This window comes from Protopterus annectens, chromosome 10.part0 (assembly GCF_019279795.1).
Source record: "Protopterus annectens isolate FY-2018-M chromosome 10.part0, PAN1.0, whole genome shotgun sequence".
NCBI lineage: Eukaryota > Metazoa > Chordata > Ceratodontiformes > Protopteridae > Protopterus > Protopterus annectens.
The window spans coordinates 89,136,186-89,161,224 of record NC_056744.1 but is presented as its reverse complement, the minus strand read 5'-3'; positions in this window follow the sequence as shown (position 1 = coordinate 89,161,224).

Sequence of the window (25,039 nt, the reverse complement as noted above, 5' to 3'; positions counted from 1 at the left end):
AACACTGGCAGCAGATAAGAGGTTTGCGTACCTCTCGACCTTTTACCTCAAGAAATGTGGATAAAGCCTGTAATAAAGAGGAACAAGGGCTCCAGATTAGGAACAGATTTTTCAATGTTATACTTAAAAATATTAAAAAGTAAGTTATATAACAAGATTTGTGTTAACATGAATTTTCTGAATGAAATAAAGTCTGAAAGTCAAATGTATGGCATTATTTAGTGACTTCAATACCCAACGACTGGCAAGAAACCATTTTAGCAGTAAGGGATCAAAAAATGAAGTAAATATCTGGATTTTTTTTTATTATATATTTTGGATGTAAAATGCTTCCTCTAACACCATTTACATATACTACAGGAACATTGAAACATTAGGTGGAGGAACTATTTTCCGTCCAAAATATATAAAAAAAATATAGTAATAAAAAAATATAAATAAGTAAGTAAAACACAATTTTACAGAGAGACCATTCTCTAAGTGCAATAATGCCCTCCAGGGTGTGTGTCAATGTGTAATTAATACCCTTCCAGGGGCGTAGAGGCCCTCCGCCTGCGACGTCAAGCTTCACAACACCACTGGGAGGGCATTAATTACACATTAACACACATCCTGTTGGGCATTATTGCTTGCATAGTCCATTACTATTCAAAACCGTGCATGCTTATTGGTCTGCCCAACCAGCATACATGTTGTAAATCAAGTATATACTAACAGATAAATGTCCAATCACCAAAGTACCATTGAGCATATGCTTCAGAGGCATACTTCTAAACTTTCCATATTTTCACAGAATGTCCATATTTTTGCTTCATATTTTTAGTCTGTTCCTCATAAAAGTTATAGCTTTCCAACAATTCACTTAGGAGAAGAGTAATTAAATAATGACACGCATTTCAGTTTCAGACTTCATATCCTTCAGTCAATGCACAAATGCAAGGGAAATCAAGTACATTCTCCAAAATGTTAGAAATGTACCTGATTTTCCTTGTATGTCTGCCCTGTCCCTTTCATAGGTTCATAGGTAGGTACTAGGCCCAAGGGCCTAAGTAAGCCTAGCCAACAAAGTTCCCTGGCTTACGCCAACCCAAGAAAGTTAATTTCCTGTGCCCCTGTCGAGCAGAGCCACAGAAGTGATTCCCGGGGTGTATTTCCTATTTCCCATCCACTCATCAAGATTTTTCTTGAAGAGTGTTAATGAAGAACTTTGCTTGACATAGATGGGTAGCTTGTTCCAAAGTATGGAAAGTCTCTGGGACAGGAATCTATCCCTCCAGCATGTCCTGTTTATTGTGGTGACAAGGTTTAGGTCCCTAGAGCATGTAGCTTGGAGGGATTGGGATTTCTTTAGGTGTAGCATGTCCAACAGCTCTAGGTTTGACATAGCTTTATATGTTAGGGAGAGATCACCTCAGAGTAGGCGATATGCTACAGAGTAAAGCTGGAGTTTTTTGAGAGGGTCAGTGTAGGGCATCTGTTTGAAGCCAGTAATCCTCTTTGTGAGGTACTTCTGTGGCCTTTCCAGCTGCTGCAGATGTCTTGTAAGATACATTCCAAAAGGGGCGTTGTACTCTATAATGGGTCTAATGAGTGTCGAGTAGAGGGGAACAATGACCTCTTTTTTCCTGGATGAGAACCCTTTTGGGATGAGATGTGCCATGTAGAAGTAATTCCTGACTACTGTGGCAATGTGATTATCAAAGGAGAGACTACTGTCCACCTGGGTCCCAAGGTGTCTTATCACACATTTGGCATTAAGAAGACTGCTGACTATGTGGTAGCTCATGGGTACAGAGTTTTTACCAAAGGGGATAACAATGCACTTTTTGGCATTGAGCTTGAGGCCATGGCTCTGACACCAGGCATCTGTCTCAGTGAGGCCCTTCTGTAGGATGTCCACATCATTTGGGGACTCGACTAAAGCTCCTAGTTTGCAGTCATCTGTGAACTTCATTATCCAGAGGCCTTCTGTGTTAGCCTGTACTTTAGAGAAGTAGATACCAAACAGGAGAGGTCCCAGGACTGAACCCTGTGGTACTCCACTTGTCACTGGTTTGAAGTCAGATTTGGAGTCTGCAACTTTTACAGCATGGGTTCTGTCAGTGAGCCAGTTGGCAACCCATCTTGTGACATAGGGATTTATACCTAGTTTAGTGAGTTTATCTATCATTCCAGAATGGGGGATGGTGTTGAAAGCCTTGGCGAGTTCAAGATAGGCTCTGTGAAATACATTACCCTCATCTACAGCTTTGGTGACTGCATCAAAGAAGTCAACCAGGTTCAGCAGGCATGATCTACCTTTCACAAACCCAAACTGGGTGGGCTCCAGAGTTTGGAGGTACCAATGTCTTTGTTTATGAATTCCATGATGATACGTTCCATGACCTTGCAGACCAGGCTCATCAGGCTAATAGGGCAATAGTTCCCAGGATCAGTGGTGGCTCCCCCTTTGTGGAGTGGGATAACTGCTGCTGTGTGCCATTCAGTGGGCACAAAGCCTGATGTGAGGCTATGATTGAACATGGTGCTTAGGTGGGGAGCCAGTTTGTTCTGAAGTTCATGTAAAACACAGCCTGGGATGTTGTACGGTCCCATGGCTGCTGTGTTTTTGGCTTTAGAGAGTGTTGCTTTCACCTGTGTAGTTTTGATCACATGGACTCTGCATTTTTCCTATATAGATATGGGCCCTTTAGGGGGTGAGAACGGGGTAAAGTTAGCATTGAACCTATCTGCCAGGATGTTGGCAATATCAGTTGGTTCTGTAATTTCCGTGCCATTGTGCTGTAACACAGAGCAGATCTGGGTGTTGCCATTGAGATTCTTGACATAGCTATAGAAGGCTTTGTGGTTGTCCTTAGAATCAGTGGTGATCTTGTTTTCATAGCTAGTTTTGGAGGATCTTATAAGGGATCTCAGCTTCTTACTGAGGCTGACCAGGGAGCTCCTCCACTCATAGGATTTTACTCTCTTTTGCAACAGTTTCTTCCTTCTGTTGTAGAGTTTGCTCATAGCAGAGGATCACCAGATTGGCTTCCTTTTTTTGGAGGATAGCATCTTGGCTCTGTTTGGGATAGCACGATCCATGCACTCGTGTAAGTGCTTATAGAGTGCATTTGTGTAGGATTCAGCAGTCATAACTGTATTGTCCATCTGCATGGGTGTCATGAAGTTCTCCACTTCTGTCTTAAGAAGCATGAAGTTGGCTTTGGAGAAAGTTTTTACTGTGGTTTCCTTAATGGGGGGGTGGGGGCGGGATGTGGATATCTAGGGTGATTAGCTTATGGTCGGATCTGACCAATGAGAAGTTGACTTCAGGTGTAGAACACCGGTCACTCATGTTGATAATGACTAAATCTAGGATATTGTTGCCCCTGGTGGAAGTGTGGATAAGTTGATCCAGGGCATTGGAATTTATGAATTCCAGAAAGTGCTGAGCAAAGGAGTTGGTACATGAGTAGTTTTCCCAGTTAATGGTGGGGTAGTTGAAATTGCCCAATATTAGGGTGTTTGGTTGAACCCTAATATTTTCCAGTGTATCAAGAAATGAAGAGTGGGAATCCTGGGGCATGGTGGGAGATCTGTAGCAAGCTACAATTTGGATTGCAGTTTTGCCCAGAGTTAGTTGCACTTGGATAACCTCGGATGCATTATGCTGACAACTAGCCTGGAGGTGTGGATATCCTTAATGAACATGGACACACCTCTGCCTTTGGTGTTCTGGTCCAGGTTAGATGGCCGAAAAGTGTGGTATGAGTTATGGCCTGGTAATGCAGGGGTGCTCTCCGGAGCTTTGAACCAGGTCTCAGTCACTGCACAGATATCAATGTTCTCCATTTTAAGGAGTGCCTCAAGTGAGTGCATTTTGAGATTTAGACTTCTAGCATTGAGTAGCATTACCCTCAGTTTTTGCTTGCCTGTTCCTGTTAAGGTTGTAAATTTGTCATTTGAACCTTGGCTAAAAAGGCACTTTAGGGGTGGCAAGAGCCTTTGCCAGTATCCGGAATCCCAGGGGTGACAGGTGCAGGCCATCTCTGGCAAAGTATTGTGGTATGTCGACCATGTCATCCCTGGCAGACAGATACTGGATCCCCTTCAAATGACACCAGAAGCTTAGCCAATTGTTGAAGTCAATCTGTTTGTCCTTGTACTGCGGTATCATTCTGGGTGATGGCAGGATGCTACTCAGGGCTAGGGTCATACCTGCCTGGGCTACAAGATCGGAGAGCTCTTCCATGTCTCTTTTCATGTAGTCCAGGGAGGTACATCTCAAGTCGTTCACACCAACATGGACAATCACAGAGTCATATTTGTACTTGTTTTGGAGTGACCTGAGTGCATGGGTTATGTGGCGGGTCCAGGTACCTGACAGGAAGCTGACAGTAACCTTCCCCTGGTGAGTGGGACATCAGTGTGCCTGACTATAGAATCACCTATGACTAGTGTGTTGGGTACATTGTTTTGCCTTATGGGCTGTGGTTGAGTGGCACACTGAGTTTGTGGGCTATGTGTCATTTGGGTTGTGTTGGTGGGGGGAGGTTGCTTGCATTTCTGCTTTGGAGGTCTCTGCTGCTTTTGTGTTTCTATGTGTGGATTTTGGTGGTGTAGGTTTAGTGGGACTATGTGATGAGTGTGGTGTGGTGCAAGTGTTTACCTTCTCCTCTTGACTGTCAAGTTCAGTCTTGGTTGGAGAGAGCTTTACCTCCAGTTTGGCTAGATAAGTGCATCTCTCACTTCATACCTCTAAACTGTCAGGATATTATACTTTACAAAAAAAAAAGGCAATGGAGATCTTCCTTCTCCTTTTCTTGTTTTCAACAGCACTGATATGTTGTGCAAATATAGGAATGTACGTCCCGTACACATGAGCAGTACATCAACAAATGTGGAACAATGAGGAAACAACACTACAGCACCATTATACAAATACATTATTTAAGAAAAGTAAGTAATTTCTTTCTTAAATAATGTCATTGTATAATAACAATAACCTACTCGTGGTTGTGGGTATATGAGGATTTACCCACAGCTTCTCCCCCATGATCAAACAACACCAACCATGGGAAAATCCACAATATACCCACATCCACTCATCGGTTATTGCTTAAATAGATAATTCTGAAGCAGAACTTAGAAAATATGTAGACCACACAGCAGGATAGCAGAAGCTATTACCACAGTAGGTAAACCAGTGAAAAAAGCTGCTCAGGATACACCAGTACAAAACTTTTTATTAAAACAAGAAATTAGTTTTGTCAATCTTCTCTAGTAGCTCAGCTTGTAAAAAAGCCTTTATAGAGTACAACATTTTTCCATCAACACACACTTTTTATACACATCTCATTCTCATTACACAATTAATCAATTAAAACATTATTTATAAAATTACCTTCTCTTAAAGAGATTTTACATACAATATCTCCAAGTAAACTCTTTACCGAGTCCTTTGGGATATAAAGTACCATATTTCATAATAAAAAAATTATTCATTCTTCCTTAATATATTTTTAATGGTATATAAAGTACCAAACTCACAAGAAATTTGTTCCAGTACTGTAACCTGTAATCCCTTTGGGTCACCACCATGACATGCTGTGAAGGCTGCCAGCCTAGCTAGATAGGATTTTGTAGATAATCCTGTCATTTGTAATATTAATGTAAGCCACATGCTGGTTCTCTTAAATGTAAGAAATTATGGTAAATGTTGAACTTCAAAAATGTAACCATACTGCACTCTGCTGGAGGAAAGCTGGTAAGTCAAGCATTGTATAATTGTTTGATCCAAAACTTGGAGCCAAGATGTCTGAATGAATGAATTCTTCCTATTGTTTTGAGACCAGAGTTAATGGCTAGAATTTACATGTATAATGTATTTTACTGCGATGGCTTCCTGACCAGCTACAAGATCAAAAAGGCTGTTAAACTCTGAGTTTCTGTTAGCCTGGGAAACAGAAAATAATGATGTAATCTAAAATGAGTCAGTGGCACTGCGTTATCAGTTTAAGGGCAGAGAGAGAGAGAGAATCAGAGCATTTTGAATTTGTTTTCAGAACTGACAACATCACCAGCACTGCCTTGCTCTATATGTAAGTTTATTTTAGAACTGTGTTTACTCTTAGATATAGAGGAGAATAGGAATTCTAGTCTAGCTGTTTTCTGAATTGATGTCAGAACTTTTCTACTGTCTTATTTTAAGCATTTCTCTGTGATCTCTGAACTTTTGACTAGCACTGTGTAGTAAGAAGTATTGTCTTGTTTTTTTTATTTTATTATTAAATATTTTGAAACCTTTCAACTGTGACAGTTTTATGTAGAGATAATTTAAGCACTAGAGTACATTGCATGTATATAGTGATACTGTCCAAACCACTCCAAATAAGCCTTGGTGCTCAGTCACACTTACCAATTGGATAATAAAATTGCACAGTAATAATTCGACATCCCTTGGTAAGGGCCTTATTAGTAGCTGATATTAGTGGTTGTTGGTGGTGATTACTACCTTATAGCCTGGCAGGAAGGGGCATGAAGAACCTTTGCCAGCCTTCCCAGGGTTGTCTGTGTGTTTCTATATAGCTCATATCTGTGTGTGTGTGTGTGTGTGTGTGTGTGTGTGTGTGTGTGTGTGTGTGTGTGTGTGTGTGTGTGTGTGTGTGTGTGTCAGTTACTTTGGCAGGGACACAAAGCACTGATTGGACAGAGAGGGTGCTGGAGGTTTTAGCTTGACCAATAGGCTGAGATCTGGACCCTATAGCTGTGCTAGTAAGAGTCTTATTGGGGATCTGGAGAGAAAGGAAGAAACCAGCCCCAGACTGACTGTGATCTCTGTGTACTCTTAAGGGAAATTGTACTTTACTGTGTGTGTATTTGTTATCCTTCCCAATGTGGCTGCCCCTCACTTGTGTAGTGGTGAGGTTTGAGGCTCCTTGATTGCTAGGCCACTGCACGGGTGTCGCACATGCATTGAAGTGTTCTGCCAAAGGGCTAAACTGTTTATTTTTCCTTATGTCCCTAACATGCTCTTTAATTCTAGTAGAGAGACTTCTCTTGCTCTCTCCAACATAGTATAGCCCACAGGGACACTTCAACCCATATATAATTTTTTCACTGTTACAACCAAATATACCTTTAGTCTCAAATTTCCTCCCATTTATACTAGGGAAATCAGTCACCACATACTGACATATGCTACATTTACCACATGGAAAAGAACTCTTGGGAGATATTTCACTGTCCCTCTCAGTCTGAGGTCTTTTAAACCCCCATGTACCAAAAACATCTTTTAAGCTTCTTCCCCTACTATAAGAAAAGTTAAGTCTAATATTTTTAAGAGAACTCACTTCTCCATGAACAAAAGTCCAATAATACCTGATTATATCCTGTAATTTATTTGAAAATACAGTATATTTTAATACAAAATATAAATATTGGAAATCATCCTTTTTCACATTACCACAATCTCTCAAAGGTCCGACTGGACATTGCCCTCTGTCACACACCCTCTGGTATCCTCGTCATACAATTTCCTAACCATAACCCCTTTCCACAAAAAGTTTTTTGATTAATTTATTTCTACTGCACTATCTTGATTTTCACTACATAGACGATTAATCCACAACATTTCACCATATGGCATGGATGCTACAGTATGGAGATGGTGGCAACTAGAACCATGAAAAATATAATTCTGTTGTCCAAGCTTTCTGTAAATTTTAGTTTTAATCATGCAACCTTCTTGGCCTTCCATTGTAATTTAGGATTAAGGAAATTTACCCTGCTACCCTTCTGGAGCCCATCAAAGTGTATATCAAACCTATTAACCTGTAGATTCTGCACAAATTCTTCCACTTTATAATAGCCTCCTTTACATATAAAAATCAGATTATCTGTAACTGAAGTATTTTACAACATTCTTTTTGAAAAAAATATTTGTATAATGACACATATTCTCAAAGAGCCCCATAAACAGATTTGCATATGTGGGGGTGAATTTAGAAAATAGTTTCAAAGCAAAACTGACATTTGCAACTAGTAAATTACTGTGTAAGCCACTTATTAATAGATGTCATAAAATGACAGCACATTCATTTTGTTCTTTATGCATTTCATTTGACAAAGGTTATTAAAAATAGATGCAAACCTTTTTATTATTTTAATATTATTGAATTATCGGCCCCATGCTGACTGTTTTATGCTATTTTGTGTACTCTGGCTTGACTATCATATCAGTAAGATTTCAGTTACTCCTGGATTCCATACACAACAAATCCTATATTGCTTTGTGGACACGGCCCAATTAGTTAAATTCCCAGCCTAAGTGATTGGCCCTTCAAGTGCATGATTTTACTCTTTTTTTTTTTCTTGCATTGAAGAAATCAGCTTTTCATTCCTACAAGTGAATATTTTAGTGAAACAGATGTTTCTATATATGTATTTTAGATTGCTAAGTGGCAGATAGGTAAGGGATCTACAGGGTCTTATGCTTTTCCTTTCTTTCTTTCGTTCACCATACTTTCAGACCTAAATTAAAATGTGCTATCAATAAGAACGTGTTCATTATCTTAATAAAAATAAAATAGTTAACAAGGTTTAACAGAATTTACCCCATTGTACAAGCAGAAGTGGGAGCAAAGGTGGTCACTGCACTCATGTATAGCTGCATGATGGGACATGATATTTGCACATGGGATATGGTGTGTTTATACAAGTGACCATTTCATTGAAAAATGACAAAAGCATAAGAAATGTTTTCTTTGGTGAAGTTGGGGCAAGCCTTTCATACTCCCCATGTAGGAAGCTTCACCTCTTGCATACCCTTAAACTTATTACAGCTGAGTGACACCTGCAGGTGTTTCTACAGTTACATCCTACTGACATATCTAGGCATCCAATATTGCTTGTTAATTTTAGCATTAATAATTCCAAAACCATGCTGCATGCAAGGTATTAAAATTGTTCATCTTAAAGCTTACAGAATGACAAACACAACTTTATAGATATTTGACCCATGTCTGGTGCAGGTAAAGATGTATTAATTGTTGTTTTTATAATATTTATTTATATTGTTATAATTTTCCATGTTTTTCTAAATAATTCAACAATCAAGTAGTGCAATCAGAACTGCTTAGCCTCACATGAAAGCTCTCAGGTGGATGAACAAAATGCTATAGACAGTATGTGTGTAACTTGAGTGGTTGCAGAGATTTTGTAAGGTGTTTACAAAATATTACAGACTTAATAGTTACTGGGCCGGATTTACGAAAGCTTGCACGGAGTGCAAGAAGAGTGTAGGAGCTCACGGAGGCAATATGTCTGCCGTGCGATCCAGGTACAGCCAGCAGGGGCGTGCATGAGAGCTGCTAAAGCTACTCTTGCATGGACAGTGTCATGGTATGCAAATTACCTCATTTGCTGCTGAAAGCTATGCAAATGAGGTAAATTTGCAATCCAGGAAACACTAACCTGTCCGTGGAAGATTAGTGTATTCTGCAGAAATGTACTCCGCTGGTAACAGAGTACCATTCTGCAAATAGCTAAACGGAGCTATGACAGCTCCAAATAAAGGATGCATACAGTTGAGGAAGCATGCCAATGGCCAAATATAAGGCCATTGGCATTTATAAATGTTTAAAATGATTAAAATCTAACTTTTTTTTCCCCAATCTCCAATGTTTAAGCATAGTGCAGCATCATGCAAACGTGTGGTGCTTTAAAAACAAGAAAATAACTTAGAAATAGCCAAAAATAGCCATTTTCACTAAAAAGCTTATCCTGCCATGCAGCCGAATGGCAGGCTGAAGACAACATGGCCACTGAGTAGTGGTTGGTAAGGGGGGGAAGCTCAGTGTGAGAGATGTAACCATGCATTAGTAGGCAATCCTATGCAAAAGAAGATAAGGATAGTGAATCCCAATTTTCCCCAGCATGTGAGCCATGTCACAAGAGTGTAAGTGTAAGAGTAGGGGAGTAGTAGAGTAGAATATAGGTAACATCATGAGGGGGGGTGTCAAAAAGGCTGTAAGCTTATTGGAGCACAGTGTCTTGAGTTTACCCTGAGTTGCTCAGGATTGCAAGAGTCATGTCTACAGTTGTCCTTTTTGAAAACCAGCAACCAAAGGTGTACACCATGAAAATATCTGAAATTTCTTGCAAACATGCACACAGCGTGTGCACTTGTTTGTGCGGCGCTGCCCTGAGCAGAAACAGAAAGGGGAAAAAGAAGGAAAAGAAGTAGTAGGAAGTTAAACAAGGAGAACTAGCAGAGCTGCCAGGTGAAATATATCAGAATCAGCCAATTACACAGGTAGCAGACTAGCCCAGCCCAGCCCAGCACTTTAAACTCTGCAAACAGCATTCTTCCCTGTTTTTTCCCAAGAACTCTGCAACACTGCAGTATACAAAGAGGGAAAGCTTAAAAACTTTAAAGTCAGACAAAATGTTAGGGGCTGCTCTTGCTATCATAAACCAACATGTGCAAGGTGCTGAGGGTGGTGATGTTGTGAATGCTGCTGAGAAACCCACAGTGAGGAGATGGAGAAGAGTGTACAGACCCAGGGTATCCTACCATGGGCTACATGAGCTGGAAATAGTGGAGCGCTATAGGGTGGACAGAGACCTCCTGCAGCAAATTGTTGAGCTGTGCAGGCCACACCTCACACACAGAACCAACAGAGGGGAACCCATCCCAGTGGATACCAAGGTATGTGTTGGCCTAAGAATACTAGCTACAGGTACCTTCCAGAGACCAACTGGTGATATGATGGGGATTTCACAGGCATCAGCATCCAGGGTACTGCACCAGTTCCTGGATGCCATATCAGCACATGTCGGTGAGCACGTATATTTCCCCAATTCCCATGAGGCATTGGCCAGCAATATGTGTCTTTTCCACCAAATAGCAGAATACCCTGAGGTAGTGGGTACAATAGACTGCACGCACATACACATCAAATCACCACCCGGTGAGTGGGGTAGGGTCTACATCAATGGCAAGGGCTTTCCCTCCATCAACTGCCAGGTTGTGTGCGATGCCCATAGCATAATGATGAATGTGTGTGCTGGCTGCCTTGGAAGTTATCACGATTCCCACATCTGGCATATGACGCAGCTTTACCAGAGATTTGCTAATGGGGACATCCCTGATGGTCACCTAGTGGGGGATGTTGGATACGCACTGGAGCCATGGCTGATGACACCCATCAGAAATGAATACATACCTGACAAGAACTCCATAATGAGGCACATGCACAAACAACAAACATAATTGAGCATGTGTTTGGGATGCTCAAGTCACGGTTCCGGTGCCTGGACACATCTGGTGGAACCTTGCAGTACTCACCAACTACATGTACCCAAATTGTCATGGTATGTGCCCTGCTACACAATATGATCCTGCGGAAACAGCTGCAGCAGGAACAACATGGGGCAGGGCCAAACAGCCCCCCACCATTGCCAAGACCTGCACAGGCACAGCGTGACTCGGAGGAGGAACAACCTCTGCCTTCCCCAGTAGGCAGAAGGAGGTGTGCCAAGTATGCCCTGGCCTTGGCAAAGAGGCAATGCATAGCACATACACTGACTCAGTAGGAACCCTGGAAATGACACCTCTCTCTGACTCACACATACAGTAAAAGGGATGCCGAACTTGACACTACCTGTTTTCAAACATGTATAGGGAGTGTAATATGTGCATCCGACATAGGCAGCCCTGCAGCACCACCTGAGGCATGAGTCCCTATTTTAAGCAATATAAAGCACTGCTAAGAAAATTTTACCAGTATTGAGCATATTTAAATACAATTGCATGTAGCTGCGCATCGCGCTATCCAGCACAATATCAGGCAACGTCGGGCAAAGTTGGGCAATGTTGGGCAAAGTCGGGCAATGTTGGGCAAAGTCGAGCAAAGTCGGGTAAACATGCTCACACCTGCTTTACTGTTCCTTAACCAGTCAGGTCTGCCCAGCAGGAAAATAAAAAGCAGTGACAGGGCTCAAACTCAGGATACTGTGCACTATAGTCACAGTACTGAAACACTAAGCCATGACAGCATTTCACTGGCACAGACACAACTTAAGTCACTCACACATACCAGTTGGGAGGTCACATACCTAGCAGTCACAGCCAGCAGGACAATTGTAGACAAATGCAAACACAAACAAATGCTGTATCATGCCCTCTGAAGAGGCATATGAGTAACCTCCCCCCAGGCCTATGCAGACAGATAACAGCAGGCCAGGCAGTGTGATGTGGGTTGGGTAGGCTATGAAGTCACAAACTAATATGTGTGTAATTGGAAGCTAAGGTCTGTAGTACAGTGGTATGCCTCAAGCCAGTACGATTGGCAACAGTACAGACTGAAATGGAGTACCTGACATAGCAGTGCAGGCCTAGCAAATGTGTATAAGTGTCAGGTGTACCCCTCATCCTATGTACACCCAGAATAACAATCAGGTGTGCCCCCTGGGTGGAAATGTACAAATAATAGTTGTCCCCCCTGTATGTAGAAATGTTGATAAGTCTATGCAAATTGACTCATGGAAGCCCTGCAGGCACAGCATGCTTCCTGTCGATGTACAACACAAAGGTGAGCCCTGAAGTAAAAACCAACTTGATTTTTCACACACATATAGTATATATGCCCATAGTGGGCATGCTCACACAAGTAAACAAATTTAGCAAATTTCAGTCAGTAACATACTGAAAGGTCATACTGGGCATGCTCACACACAAACAAACGAAGCAAATGTCAGTCAACAACATACTGAAAGGTCATACTGGGCATGCTCACACACTTAGGCCATGTCTGAGTACAGCACTGGGCCACACATATCTGCCAGTTGCAGTTCTTACTCCAGACACTTGTCACTATTCACCAAGCCTGCCTTGCGCACACAGTGATATGAAAACAGACCCATATAATATATTGGACCCCTGTCATAATCAAACTATGTACTACAAGTACTTAAGTTGTTCAAAGAAAGTTAAAATGCAAAGAAGATCAATAAATCTCCGATCAGTATCATCAAGAAACAATGAGCACTCCTAACTTTATCCAAGCCATGTTCTGGCAAAAAATATTGCCAAAGAGTCCATAGGGAACCATGAAGCTTTCTTTCACAATGTCATAAATATCAATGTAAACTCATATAAGTTCTGAGTCAGTGCAAAGTGTAAATGAGTACATGTACATGACTGACATTGCCAACACCTTGTCAGACAAGTTCAAACATATTTACCCCCCTCTCACTGACAAAAGGGCCCATTACCATACCTGGAGAGTGTGAAAACCCAGAAATCACATATACAATGGTTAAACAGCTCTATCCAAACCTACAAAACACGGTGTCTATGGGATGACATGGTTTCCCTGGCTGTGTCATATGTGAACTCCAAAACAAACAGACCCTGCACCTGAACAGTCTTTTGAGATTCACCCTGTGTACAGGATATGAAACTGTTGAATAGGTTACAGCAACATTTGGCACACTCCACAAGTGTTGGTGCACAACAGACCATGGGAACTATAGTCTTATAAGCCTAATAAGCCTGATCTGCAAGGCCATGGAGTCCATCATTATGGAACTTATAAACAGAGCTATTGGGAGCCTACAAACACCCATCCCTACCCATTTTGGCTTGGTCAGGGGCAGATCATGGTTCCTAAACCTGCTAGACAGTTTTCAAGGCACTCACCCAGGACATACATCAATGAAATGAGCTCCACATGGCCTACATAGACCTTGAAAAGCCCTTTTCCAACATTCCACACACATGTCATATCCACAAAATCAACAACCTGTGCATAAACACATATGTCATCTGATGGATTGTCAACTGTGGCACAGATAGATCCCACAAGGTAAGAATTGTGGTCTCCTGTTCAAGCTGGTAACAACTGCTGTCCCCCATGGCTCAGTCCTGGGACCCCTCCTGTTTGGTGTATACTTTTCAGAAATACAGTCAAACACATGAGGGCTATGTTTAGCAAAGTTTGTGGATGACTGCAAAAATGTTGTCATAATCGATGTTTGGGACAACAGAGACATCCTTAAAAAGGGTCTCAGTCAGACAGATGTGATGTCAAAATTATGGCCTCGAGCTACAGTCATACAAATACCACATAGGTGCCAACACCCTAAATATGGAGGTAATAATAAGGGATCTATGGACACATGTGGACAGTCATCTCTACTTCCAGAAACACATTCACAAAGTGGTTAGAAAATCATGGTATGTGTTCCCACAAATTGCCAAGGTCTTTGCATGTAGGTCAAAGGAGGTTCCCTCTACTCATCAGTCATCAGACCCATCAGAGAGTATCATGCACACTTGCGATGAATCTGACTAGGCACCTTCAGCAGCTGGAAAGACCACTGAAGTACTTCAACAAGAGGATAACTGGCCTCAAACAGTTGCCCCTTGCAACAAGACTGAATTTAACTCAATCTGTACTCTGTTGCATTCTGTCTACTCAGGCGATCTCTGCCCAACAGACAGGCCCATGTCCAACGCAGAACTGATGTACATGTGCTATCTGAAGTATACCCAAGCTCACTGTGCCACATGCTTTAGGGATATCATCATCACAACAATAAATAGAACATGTTGGAGGGATACATTACTAGCTCACAGACTTCCCTTGCTTTGGCACAGGCTCCCAAACTATATTAAGCTGAGTCCCTAACTGACACTCTTCCAGAGGAGCCTTGATGAGTGCATGTGAAACTGAACTGTCACACCATGGATCACTTCAGCAGCTCTACCACACAGAGGCCTAGGGAACTAACCCCATGTTTGGTGTTAGCTGCACACTCTGGCCATATTAATATATGCCTTCAGGCAGATAGCCTATTACCTACCTATGTACCTATATATATATATATATATATATATATATATATATATATATATATATATGTAGGGGGAACACAGTATAATAAGCCAAAGATGGATGGGCAGAGATGTGTGTAAGAGGGTGACCATGACAGGGAGCTATCCAGGACTGTCCCACCCAGCACACATCCCAATGGCACAAAAGACATGAGGTGCACATCTCACCCAGTGTACATAACAGCTACCAGTATCTGTAATCATTACAGTGTATGTGGTCCATGTGCCTGCTGTACAACATGACTATACAATGAAGTACACATCTACTATCTGTAGACATGTACCTGTCACATAGGTTCATAGGTATGTAGTAGACTATCTTCAAGAAGTCATATATTAGCCTAGGCAAGTTGTGCAGCTTTCACCACCCCATTGGGTAGTCTCCCAAGCCCTAGTTCTAATAGTTATTACCCTAAGCCCCTTTCTAGTGGGGCTGCTGATGTGATGCCTGGTGTGAATTGTCTGTTTCCCATCCACTCATCAAGGTTCCTATTGAAGAGTGTCAGCGAGGGGCTCTGTCTGATGTACATTGGGACTCTGTTCCACAGTAAGGCAAGTGTCTGGGATGGTACTCTATCCCACCAGCATGCTGTATTCATTGTTGTGATGAGGTTCATATCCCTGGAGTGTGTAGTGCGACTCAATTTTGTTTTCCTTAGATGGAGCATGTTCAACAGTTATGTGTTGGACATGGCTCTGTATGTTAGGCAGAGTCTGCCTCTGAGTAGGTGGTATGCAATGGAGAACAGATTTAGTTTTACCAGTTGTGTTGCATAACGCAACTGTTTGAGGCCAGTAATCCTCTTGGTGAGGTACCTCTGTGGTCTCTACAGCTGCTGGATATGCTTAGTTGAGTACATCCAAAATGGTGCATTGTACACAATGATGGGTCTGATGACTTAAGAGTAGAGGGCCACCACTACCTCTTTTGATCCTGATGCAAACACTTTGTTGATTAGGTGGGCCACATAGGATTTCCCAATCACTCTGGCAACATGGTTGTCAAAGGAAAGATGACTATCTACTTGTGTCCCCAGATCCCTTATTACCTTGTCAGTTTTAAGGGGTAACACCTACGTGGTAGTTTTTGGGTACTTTGTTTTTGCCAAAGGGGATTACTATGCATTCTTCCACAATGAGCTTGAGGCCATGATTTTGACACCACACATCTGTCTCATAGAGTCCCTTCTGGAGAATATTTGTGTCATCCGGGGAATCTATTATGGCAAACAGTTTACAGTTCCCAGCAAACCTAGTCAACCACAACCCTCCTGTGTTGGCATGTACTTTTGAGAAGTCTATACCAAACAGGAGGGACCCCAGGACTGAACTCTGGGGGACACCAGTTGTTACCAGTGTAGAGTCTGACATGCAGCCAGCAACTCTTAATTTGTGGGATCTATCTGTGAGCCAGTTTGCAATCCATTTTGTGATGTATGGATTCATGCCCAGGTTGGTGAGTTCATCTATTATACCTGACTGGGGAATGGTGTCAAAGGCCTTAGCAAGGTATTGGTAGGCTGTGTGGAGCTCATTTCAATCATCTGTAGCCTGGATAACTGTCTCAAAGAAATCCCCCCAGTTCAGGAGGCGTGATCTGCATTTGACAAAGCCAAACTGGGTGTGCTCAACTGTGTGAAGGTTCCCAATGTCTTTATTGTTGACTTCCATTATGATTGGCTCCACTGCCTTGCAGATCAGACTCATCAGGTTCATAGAGTGTGAATGCCAAGGGTCTTTTGTGGCCCCACCCCTGTGGAGTGGGAAGAACGCTGCTGTGCAACATTCTATGGGTACATATCGCAACATTCTATGGGTACATATCCTGTAGAGAGCATGTAGAGAGAGGTGTGGGTATCCTTGATGAATATGGATACATCCCCACCCTATGTGCTATGATCCAGGTTCTGATGCTGGAAGGTATAGAATGAGTAGTATCTTGGTAGTGCTGGTGTGCTCTCTGGAGCCTTGAACTAGGTTTCTGTTACTGCACAGATATCAGTATATTCTCCATACTGAGAAGCGCCTCGAGTTTGTGCATCTGGAGGCTGAGACGTCTGGCAATGAGTAGCATTTAGCTCACTTGGTGGTTACTTGTGTTGGTTACGGGGTTTGGTTTGTCCTGAGTGACCCGTGTTCCACACCTGAAGTCAACACCTCATTGGTCCGATCTGACCATAAGCTAATTACCCTACATATCCACATTCTGATCCCTCCCCCATTAAGAAAACCATATTAAAAAATATCTCCAAAGACAACTTCATGATTCTTAAGAAAGAAGTGGTGAACTTCAGGACACCCATGCAGATGGACAATACAGTTATGACTACTGAATCCTACACGATTGCACTTTATAAGCACTTACATGAGTACATGGATCGTGCTATCCCAAACAGAACCAAAACGTTATCCTTCAAGAAAAGGAAGCCAATCTGGTGGTCCCTGCCATAAATAAACTGCACAACAGAAGGAAGAAACTGTTGCAAAAAAGGGCAAAACCCATGAGTGGAGGAGCTCCCTGATCAGCCTCAGTAAGAAGCTGCGATCCCTGATAAAATCCTCCAAAGCTAGTTATGAAAACAAAATCACCACTAATTCTAAAGACAACCACGAAGCATTCTATAGCTATGTCAAGAATCACAATGGCAACACTCAGATCTGCTCTGAGTTACAGCACAATGGCACTAAATATACAGACCCAACTGATATTGCCAACATCCTGGCAGATAGGATCAGTGCTAACTTTACCCCACTCTCACCCATGAAAGAGCCCATCTCTATACGGGAAAAATGCAAAGTTGCTGTCATCACGGCTGCACAGGTAAAAAGCACTCTCCAAAGCCAGGAACACAGCATCCATGGGACCAGATAACATCCCAGGCTGTGTTCTACATGAACTACAGAATGAACTGGCACCACACCTAAGTACCATGTTCAATCATAGCCTCACCTCAGGCTTTGTGCCTGCTGAATGTCGCACAGCGACAGTTATCCCACTACACAAGGGGGAGCCACCACGGACCCCGGGAACTAGCGCCCCATTAGCCTGATGAGCGTGGTCTGCAAGGTCATGGAATATATCATCATGGAACTTATAAACAAAGACATTGGTAATCTCCAAACTCTGGACACAACCATTTAGGGTTTATAAAAGGCAGATCATGTCTCCTAAACCTGACTTCTTCGAAGCAGTCACCAAAGCCATAGACAAGGGTAAGGTGGTTCACATAGCCTATCTAGATCTTGCCAGGGCTTTCGACACCATCCCCCACTCTGGAATTATAGATAAACTCACTAAACTAGGTATAAATCCCTATGTTACAAGATGGGTTGTCAACTGGCTCACTGACAGAACCCACACTGTGAAAGTAGCAGACTCCAAGTCCGACTTCAGACCAGTGACAAGTGGAGTACCACAGGGTTCAGTCTTGTGTCCTGTCCTGTTTGGTATCTACTTCCCTGAAGTGCAGGCTAACACAGAAGGTCTTTGGCTAATGAAGTTCCCAGATGACTGCAAACTAGGAGCCATAATCGAAACTACTAATGATGTGGACATCCTACAAAAGGGCCTCACTGAGACAGATGCCTGGTGTCAAAGCCATGGCCTCAAGCTCAATGCCAAAAAGTGCATGGTCATCCCCTTTGGTAAAAACTATGTACCCATGAACTACAACATAGGCAGTAGTATACTTAACACTGAAAGTGTGATAAGAGACCTTGGGACACAGGTGGTCAGTAGACTCTCCTTTGATAATCACATCGCCACAGTAGTCAGAAAATCCTTCTACGTGGCACGCCTCATCACAAAAGGTTTCTCATGCAGAAAAAAAGAGGTCATTGTTCCCCTCTACTCATCACTCATTATAGAGTACAGTGCCCCTTTTGGTATGTACCTCACAAGACATCTACAACAACTGGAAAGCCTGCAGAAATACCTCACAAAGAGGATTAGCAGCCTCAAATACATGCCCTACACAGACCGTCTCAAAACACTCCAGCTTTATTCTGTCGCATATCGCCTACTCAGAGGTGATCTCTGCCTAACATACAAAGCTATGTCAAACACAGAGCTGTTGGACATGCTCCACTTAAAGAAATCCAAATCTCTCTGAGCTTCAGCCCCAAAACCTGGACCGAAATACAAAAGGAGGGGGTGTATCCATTTTCATAAAGGATACCCACACCTCCAGGTTAGTGGCACAACATGAGGCCTCGGAGACCATCCAAGTGCAACTAACAGTCGGCAAAGCTGCTTATCAGATCGTAGCCTGCTACAGATCACCTACCTTGTTTCAGAACCCTCACGCAGCATTCCTGAGAACACTGGAAAATATAAAGATCCTACCAAACACCATGATATTAGGAGATTTCATCTACCCAAACATTGACTGGGAGAATTACTCAAGTACAAACTCCTTTGCCCAATGCTTCCTAGAGTTTATAAACTCAAACACCCTGGAACAGCTGGTCACCACGCCCACTAGAGGTAACAACGTACTGGACCTGATCATCACCAACATGGGGGATCAGTGGTCCACACCAGAGGTAAACCCCTCACTGGTAAGATCAGATTATAAAGTAATCACACTGGACATCCACATCCCGACCCCACCCCCAGTCAAGGAAACCACTGTGAAAAACATTTCAAAAGCAAACTTCACACTTCTCAAGACTGAAGTGGAAAGTTTCAAAGCCCCCTTGCTACAGGATAATGCTATCCAATCTGCAGAATCCTTTACAAGTGCATTATATGAGCATCTATAGGGATGCATGGATCGAGCCATCCAGAATAAAACCAAGACTCACTCCTCCAGAAAGAGGAAACCAGTCTGGTGGTCCTTGCCCATAAATAAGCTATACAACAGGAGGAAACTACTACATGATAGAGCAAAATTCCAAAAAGGAAAGGCATCACTGATCATTATTAGCAAGAAACTATGATCGCTCATAAAATCATCCAAGGCCAGTCTCTAAAGAAAAATTGCCAAGGAATCTAAAGATAACCACAAAGCCTTCTTTAGCTATAGCAAACATTTAGGTGGCAACTCTCAGATATGCTTTGAGCTACTGCAAAATGGCAAAAAATACACTGAACCAACTGACATTGCCAACATCCTGGCAGACACATTTAGTGCAAACTTCACCCCCCTCACCCCCAAAAGGTCCTGTGTCCATCCCAGAAGAATGCAGAGCCCCAGACATCATGGACATGCAGGTAAAAACAGCCCTCTCCAAAGCTAAAAACACAGCATCAATGGGACCAGATAGTGTCCCAGGCTGCGTCTTACACGAGCTCTAAAAGGAACTACACCCTCACCTAAATTCACTGTTCAGACTCAGCCTTACCACAGGTTATGTACTCAAAGAAGGGCGTACAGCAACAGTCATCCCACTCCACAAAGGTGGTGCCACAACAGAACCTGGGAACTATCGCCCTATAAGCCTGACCAGCCTGGTCTGCAAAGCTATGGAGGGAATTATCATGGAACTCATAAACAGAAACATTGGGAACCTCCAGACACTGGACCCTACCCAATTTGGCTTTGTTAAAGGCAGATCCTGCCTCCTAAACCTAGTTGACTTCTTTGAAACAGTTACCAAGGCCATAGATGAAAGGAAGGTAGTACACACAGCCTACCTGGACCTCACTAAGGCCTTCGACACCATTCCCCACTCTGGCATCATAGACAAGCTTACCAGCTTGAACATTAACCCCTATGTCACGAGATGGGTGGCCAACTGGCTCACAGATAGAACACACATGGTCAGAGTTGCGGGTGCCATGTCAGACTCTAAACCAGTCACAAGTGGCATCCCACAGGTCTTGGTCCTGGGACCCCTCCTGTTCAGTATATACTTCTCTGAGGTACAGGCAAGCACGGGAGGACTATGGCTGACCAAGTTCGCAGATGACTGCAAACTGGAGGCCATAATCGACTCTCCGGCTGACACAGACATCCTCCAGAAGGGTCTTACAGAGACAAATACCTGGTGTCAAAACCATGGCCTGAAGCTGAATGCCAAAAAATGCATAGTCATCCCCTTTGGAAAAAAAGTGCTCAGGAATTACCACATAGGTGGTAATCCACTAGGTACGGAAAATGTAATTAGGGACCTGGGGACCCAGGTAGATAGTAATCTCTCCTTTGATAATCACATTGCCAAAGTGGTTAGATATTCCTTCTATGTAGCCCACCTAATCACAAAAGGGTTCACCTCTAGATCAAGAGAGGTCATTGTGCCCCACTAATCATCACTTATTAGGCCCATAAAAGAGTACAATTCCCCATTTGGTATGTACCTTAATTGGCACATGCAACAGCTGGTAAGACCACAGAAGTACCTCACCAGGAGGATCATGGGCCTCAAAAAGATGCCCTATGCAGCCCGACTAAAGAAACTCCAGCTCTACTCGGTTGCTTACTGCCTGCTCAGAGGTGATCTATGCCTGACGTATAAGGCCATGTCCAACCCGGAATTAATGGACATGCTCCACCTCAAGAAAAACAAATCTCTTAGAGCCACACGCTCCAGTGAATCAAACCTCAGCAAAGCAATAAACAGGACATGCTGGAGGGACAGATTCCTGTCTCAGACACTTCCCTTGCTCTGGAATAGAATCCCAGTTGATGTTAGGCAGAGCCCCTCGCAGACTGTCCTCAAGAGAAATCTTGATGAGTGGATGGGAAATTGTAAATTTACCCCTGGGATCACTTCAGTGGCCCTGCTAGACAGAGGCCCAGGAAACTAATTTAAAAGGGAGGAGAAAGCCAACACATTCTGGCTAGGCTTATAAATGCCCTTGGGCAGACAGCCTAGTACCTACCTATGAACCTACACGATCTAGGGACCTAAACCTTGTCACCACAATAAACAGAACATGTGGAGGGATAGATTCCTGTCCCAGAGACTTCACATACTCCGGAATAAACTACCTATCTATATCAAACAAAGCTCCTCATTAGCACTCTTCAAGAAAAATCTTGATGACTGAATGGGAAATAGGAAATTCACCCTGGGGATCACTTCTGTGTCTCTGCTCGACAGTAGAACAGGAAAATAAATTTCTTGGGTGGCAAAAGTCAGGATATCTTTTTGGCTGGGCTTGTATAGGCCCCAGGGTCTATAGCTTAGTACCTACCTATGAACCTATGAACCTTTGAGCCTTGCCTAAAAAAGGTAATATGGGGACAGCAAGAGCCTTGGCCTCTATTCAGAAGCATAGGGCGACAGGTTCAAACCATCTGTAGTGAAGCAACAAGGCTTGTCTATCATATCATCACAGGCAGTCAGAGACTGGATCCCCTTTGAATGACACCAGAAGCTCAGCCAATTGTTGAAGTTTATCATCTTTCTGTTATATTGCAGTATCATGTAGGTGAAGGTAAGATGCTACTCAAGGTTTGACCCTGTATGTGCCAGCATGTGGTGAATCAACCCATATATGATATGGTCATGGCCTATGCTTACAATACATTCACAATACACCTAGTATGATAAGCCTGCTGAGGTTAGCAAATGTGAAAAAACCTTTGTGCAAACTGTCAGCAAGTAATGTCTGTATTGCACCCTGTAACTCCATATTGCTTGCTGAAGTGTAAAGACGTACTTAGTTTGGATTAAGAACACCGCACTTGGCAATTGTGTGTGTGTGTGTGTGTGTGTGTGTGTGTGTGTGTGTGTGTGTGTGTGTGTGTGTGTGTGTGTGTGTGTGTGTGTATGTGTGTGTGTGTCTGTCTGTCTCTCCATGGGGAGAGCAACCTTTTTGGAGACTACTCACACCCCTTAAAAGTGGTATACTCATCTTTGTTGTCTCATGATGTCACCATCCTACAAATATACCTGTGGAAAAGTGAAATCCCAGTAATGTGTATAGCGTGTCGTGTAAATGTGTACTGCTATAGTATCATAATGTAGTTAGGTAGGGGTTTGAATCCTGCACTTGCTAACTGTGTGTGTGTGTGTGTGTGTGTGTGTGTGTGTGTGTGTGTGTGTGTGTGTGTGTGTGTCTTCCTGGGGAGGAGCAACCTTTTTGGAGACTACTCACACACCTTAAAAGTGGTATACTCATCTTTGTCAAGTCTCATGATGTTACCATCCTACAAATATACCTGTGGAAAGGTGAAATCCCAGTAATGTGTATAGCATGTCATGTAAATGCATACTGCTGTAGTATCATAATGTAGTTAGGAAAGAGTTTGAATCTCACACTTGTTTACTGTGTGTGCTCCAGCTGTGTGACACCATTGGCCAATGTGGAGTGGGTTTTGATTTTTCTAGTGTATGACATATCACAATGACAACTGTATGTGCATTACACGTAAGGTAGCTGTGGGGCAAATCCATATGCATACATGTGACCTCAAGTATTTCATAGGTAGGTACTCTGCTTTCTCCATGAACACATCTGTTATCTTTGCCAGAGCATGCTGGCACTTTCCAGACCTTAGATCACTTATGTATGCTTGTGACAAGCTTAGCCACTGCAGTGATCCCTGGGCTACGTCTTCCGTTTCACATTCACTCATCACGGTTTCCATTGAAGAGTGTGTGTGAGGGTTTATGCTTGAGGTATATTTGAAACCTGATCCAAAGCAAGCAAAGTCTGGCAAATATGACTAATCATTATAGGTTTGCAACAACCTCTGTGGATCTGCATGCAAACCCTTTATTGCTTATGTGCTCCACAGAGGGATTTCCAAAACCCTTTGGTAATGTGATTATCAAAGGAGAGATGCCTTAACACATGGCTTTATGTATACATTAGTACCTGTTCCACATTTTGGGGACTACTACATATGTGGTACTCTGGGGATACTTTGTTTTCTAAAAGTGGATAACTATGCTTTCTTTGGCTTATAGCTTTACAGCATGAGTTTGACACCAGGTATCTGTCTGTATGATAGCCTTTTGGAGGATGTGTGTGTCATCTGGAGAATAAAGTATAGCCCACAGTATGCATTGTCATCAAACGTGAGCAGACATATCCCTACTGTGTTTGCTTATACCTAAGAAAGCTATATGCCAAACGGGAGTGGTCCCAGGACTGAGTGCAGGTGAATACCACTTGTTACTGGCATAGAATAGTACATGGAGGCTGCAAATGTTACTGTGTGTCCTACATCTGTGCGTCAGTTGTCAAGCCATCATCTAACAATTGTTTATGGTCAGTCTGTTGAGGTTATGTATGATACCAGTATGTGGGATGGGTATGAATTTCTGGTGAGCCATAGCTTGGCTGTGTTTACCCCCCTCCCTCACCTATAGCCTTGTTGACTGGCTTGAAGTCTACTAGGTGTAGAAGCCATGATCTGGCCTTTAGAGAAATTAAGTGGGTATGGTGCATTGTTTGCAGGTTCATAATGTCTTTGTTAATGAGTTCCATAATGCTCCATAGCCTCCCAGGTAACATTGGTCTGGCTTATAGGGTGAGAGTTTCCAGGACCTGAAGTAGTTCTACCCTTAATCAATTTATGTTAACATTTGCAATGGGTGTGATGAGGGTGGACATGTTTAAGAATAAGTATATTAGAGGGTCAGGCCAGGTTTGAAGGTTAGTAGACCATGCCAGATAGGCAGGATTAAGTTGGTTTGTACATGTGCTGAGGAGGGATGCAGAGCATATTGTGAAATAGATGCTAAGGATGAAGCCGCCAGGTAACAGGAAAAGAGGAATGCCTAAGATGAGGTTTATGGCTGTGGTGAGAGAGGACATGCAGGTGGATGGTGTGACAGCGCAAGATGCAGAGGGCAGGAAGAAATTATGTACTGTGGCGACCCCTAATGGGAGCATCCAAAAAGAGAAGAAGAAGAAGACATTGTAGCTCAACCCTTGTGGACTGTGAACACCATTAACATATGGCATTCCACAAGTATGTAACCTGTATAGAGGCTGCATCTGGACAGAGCGTTTAGGTGAGTGGTGACTTCATATGTCAGCTTGTGAATGATACAGCCAGGGACACTGTCCAGTACCATTGCCACTGTGGTGTGTACTTTGTTAAAGAGATGTTTTAATTAGAGTGTATGTGAATCATCAGGTTTTATATTCTTCAGGTCTGGAAATGTGGCCCTTGTGTATTGACAGGGTGGTGAAATCCGCATTCAAACTGTCTGACAAGGAATTGGTAATGTCAGTCAGATAAGTGTACTTTG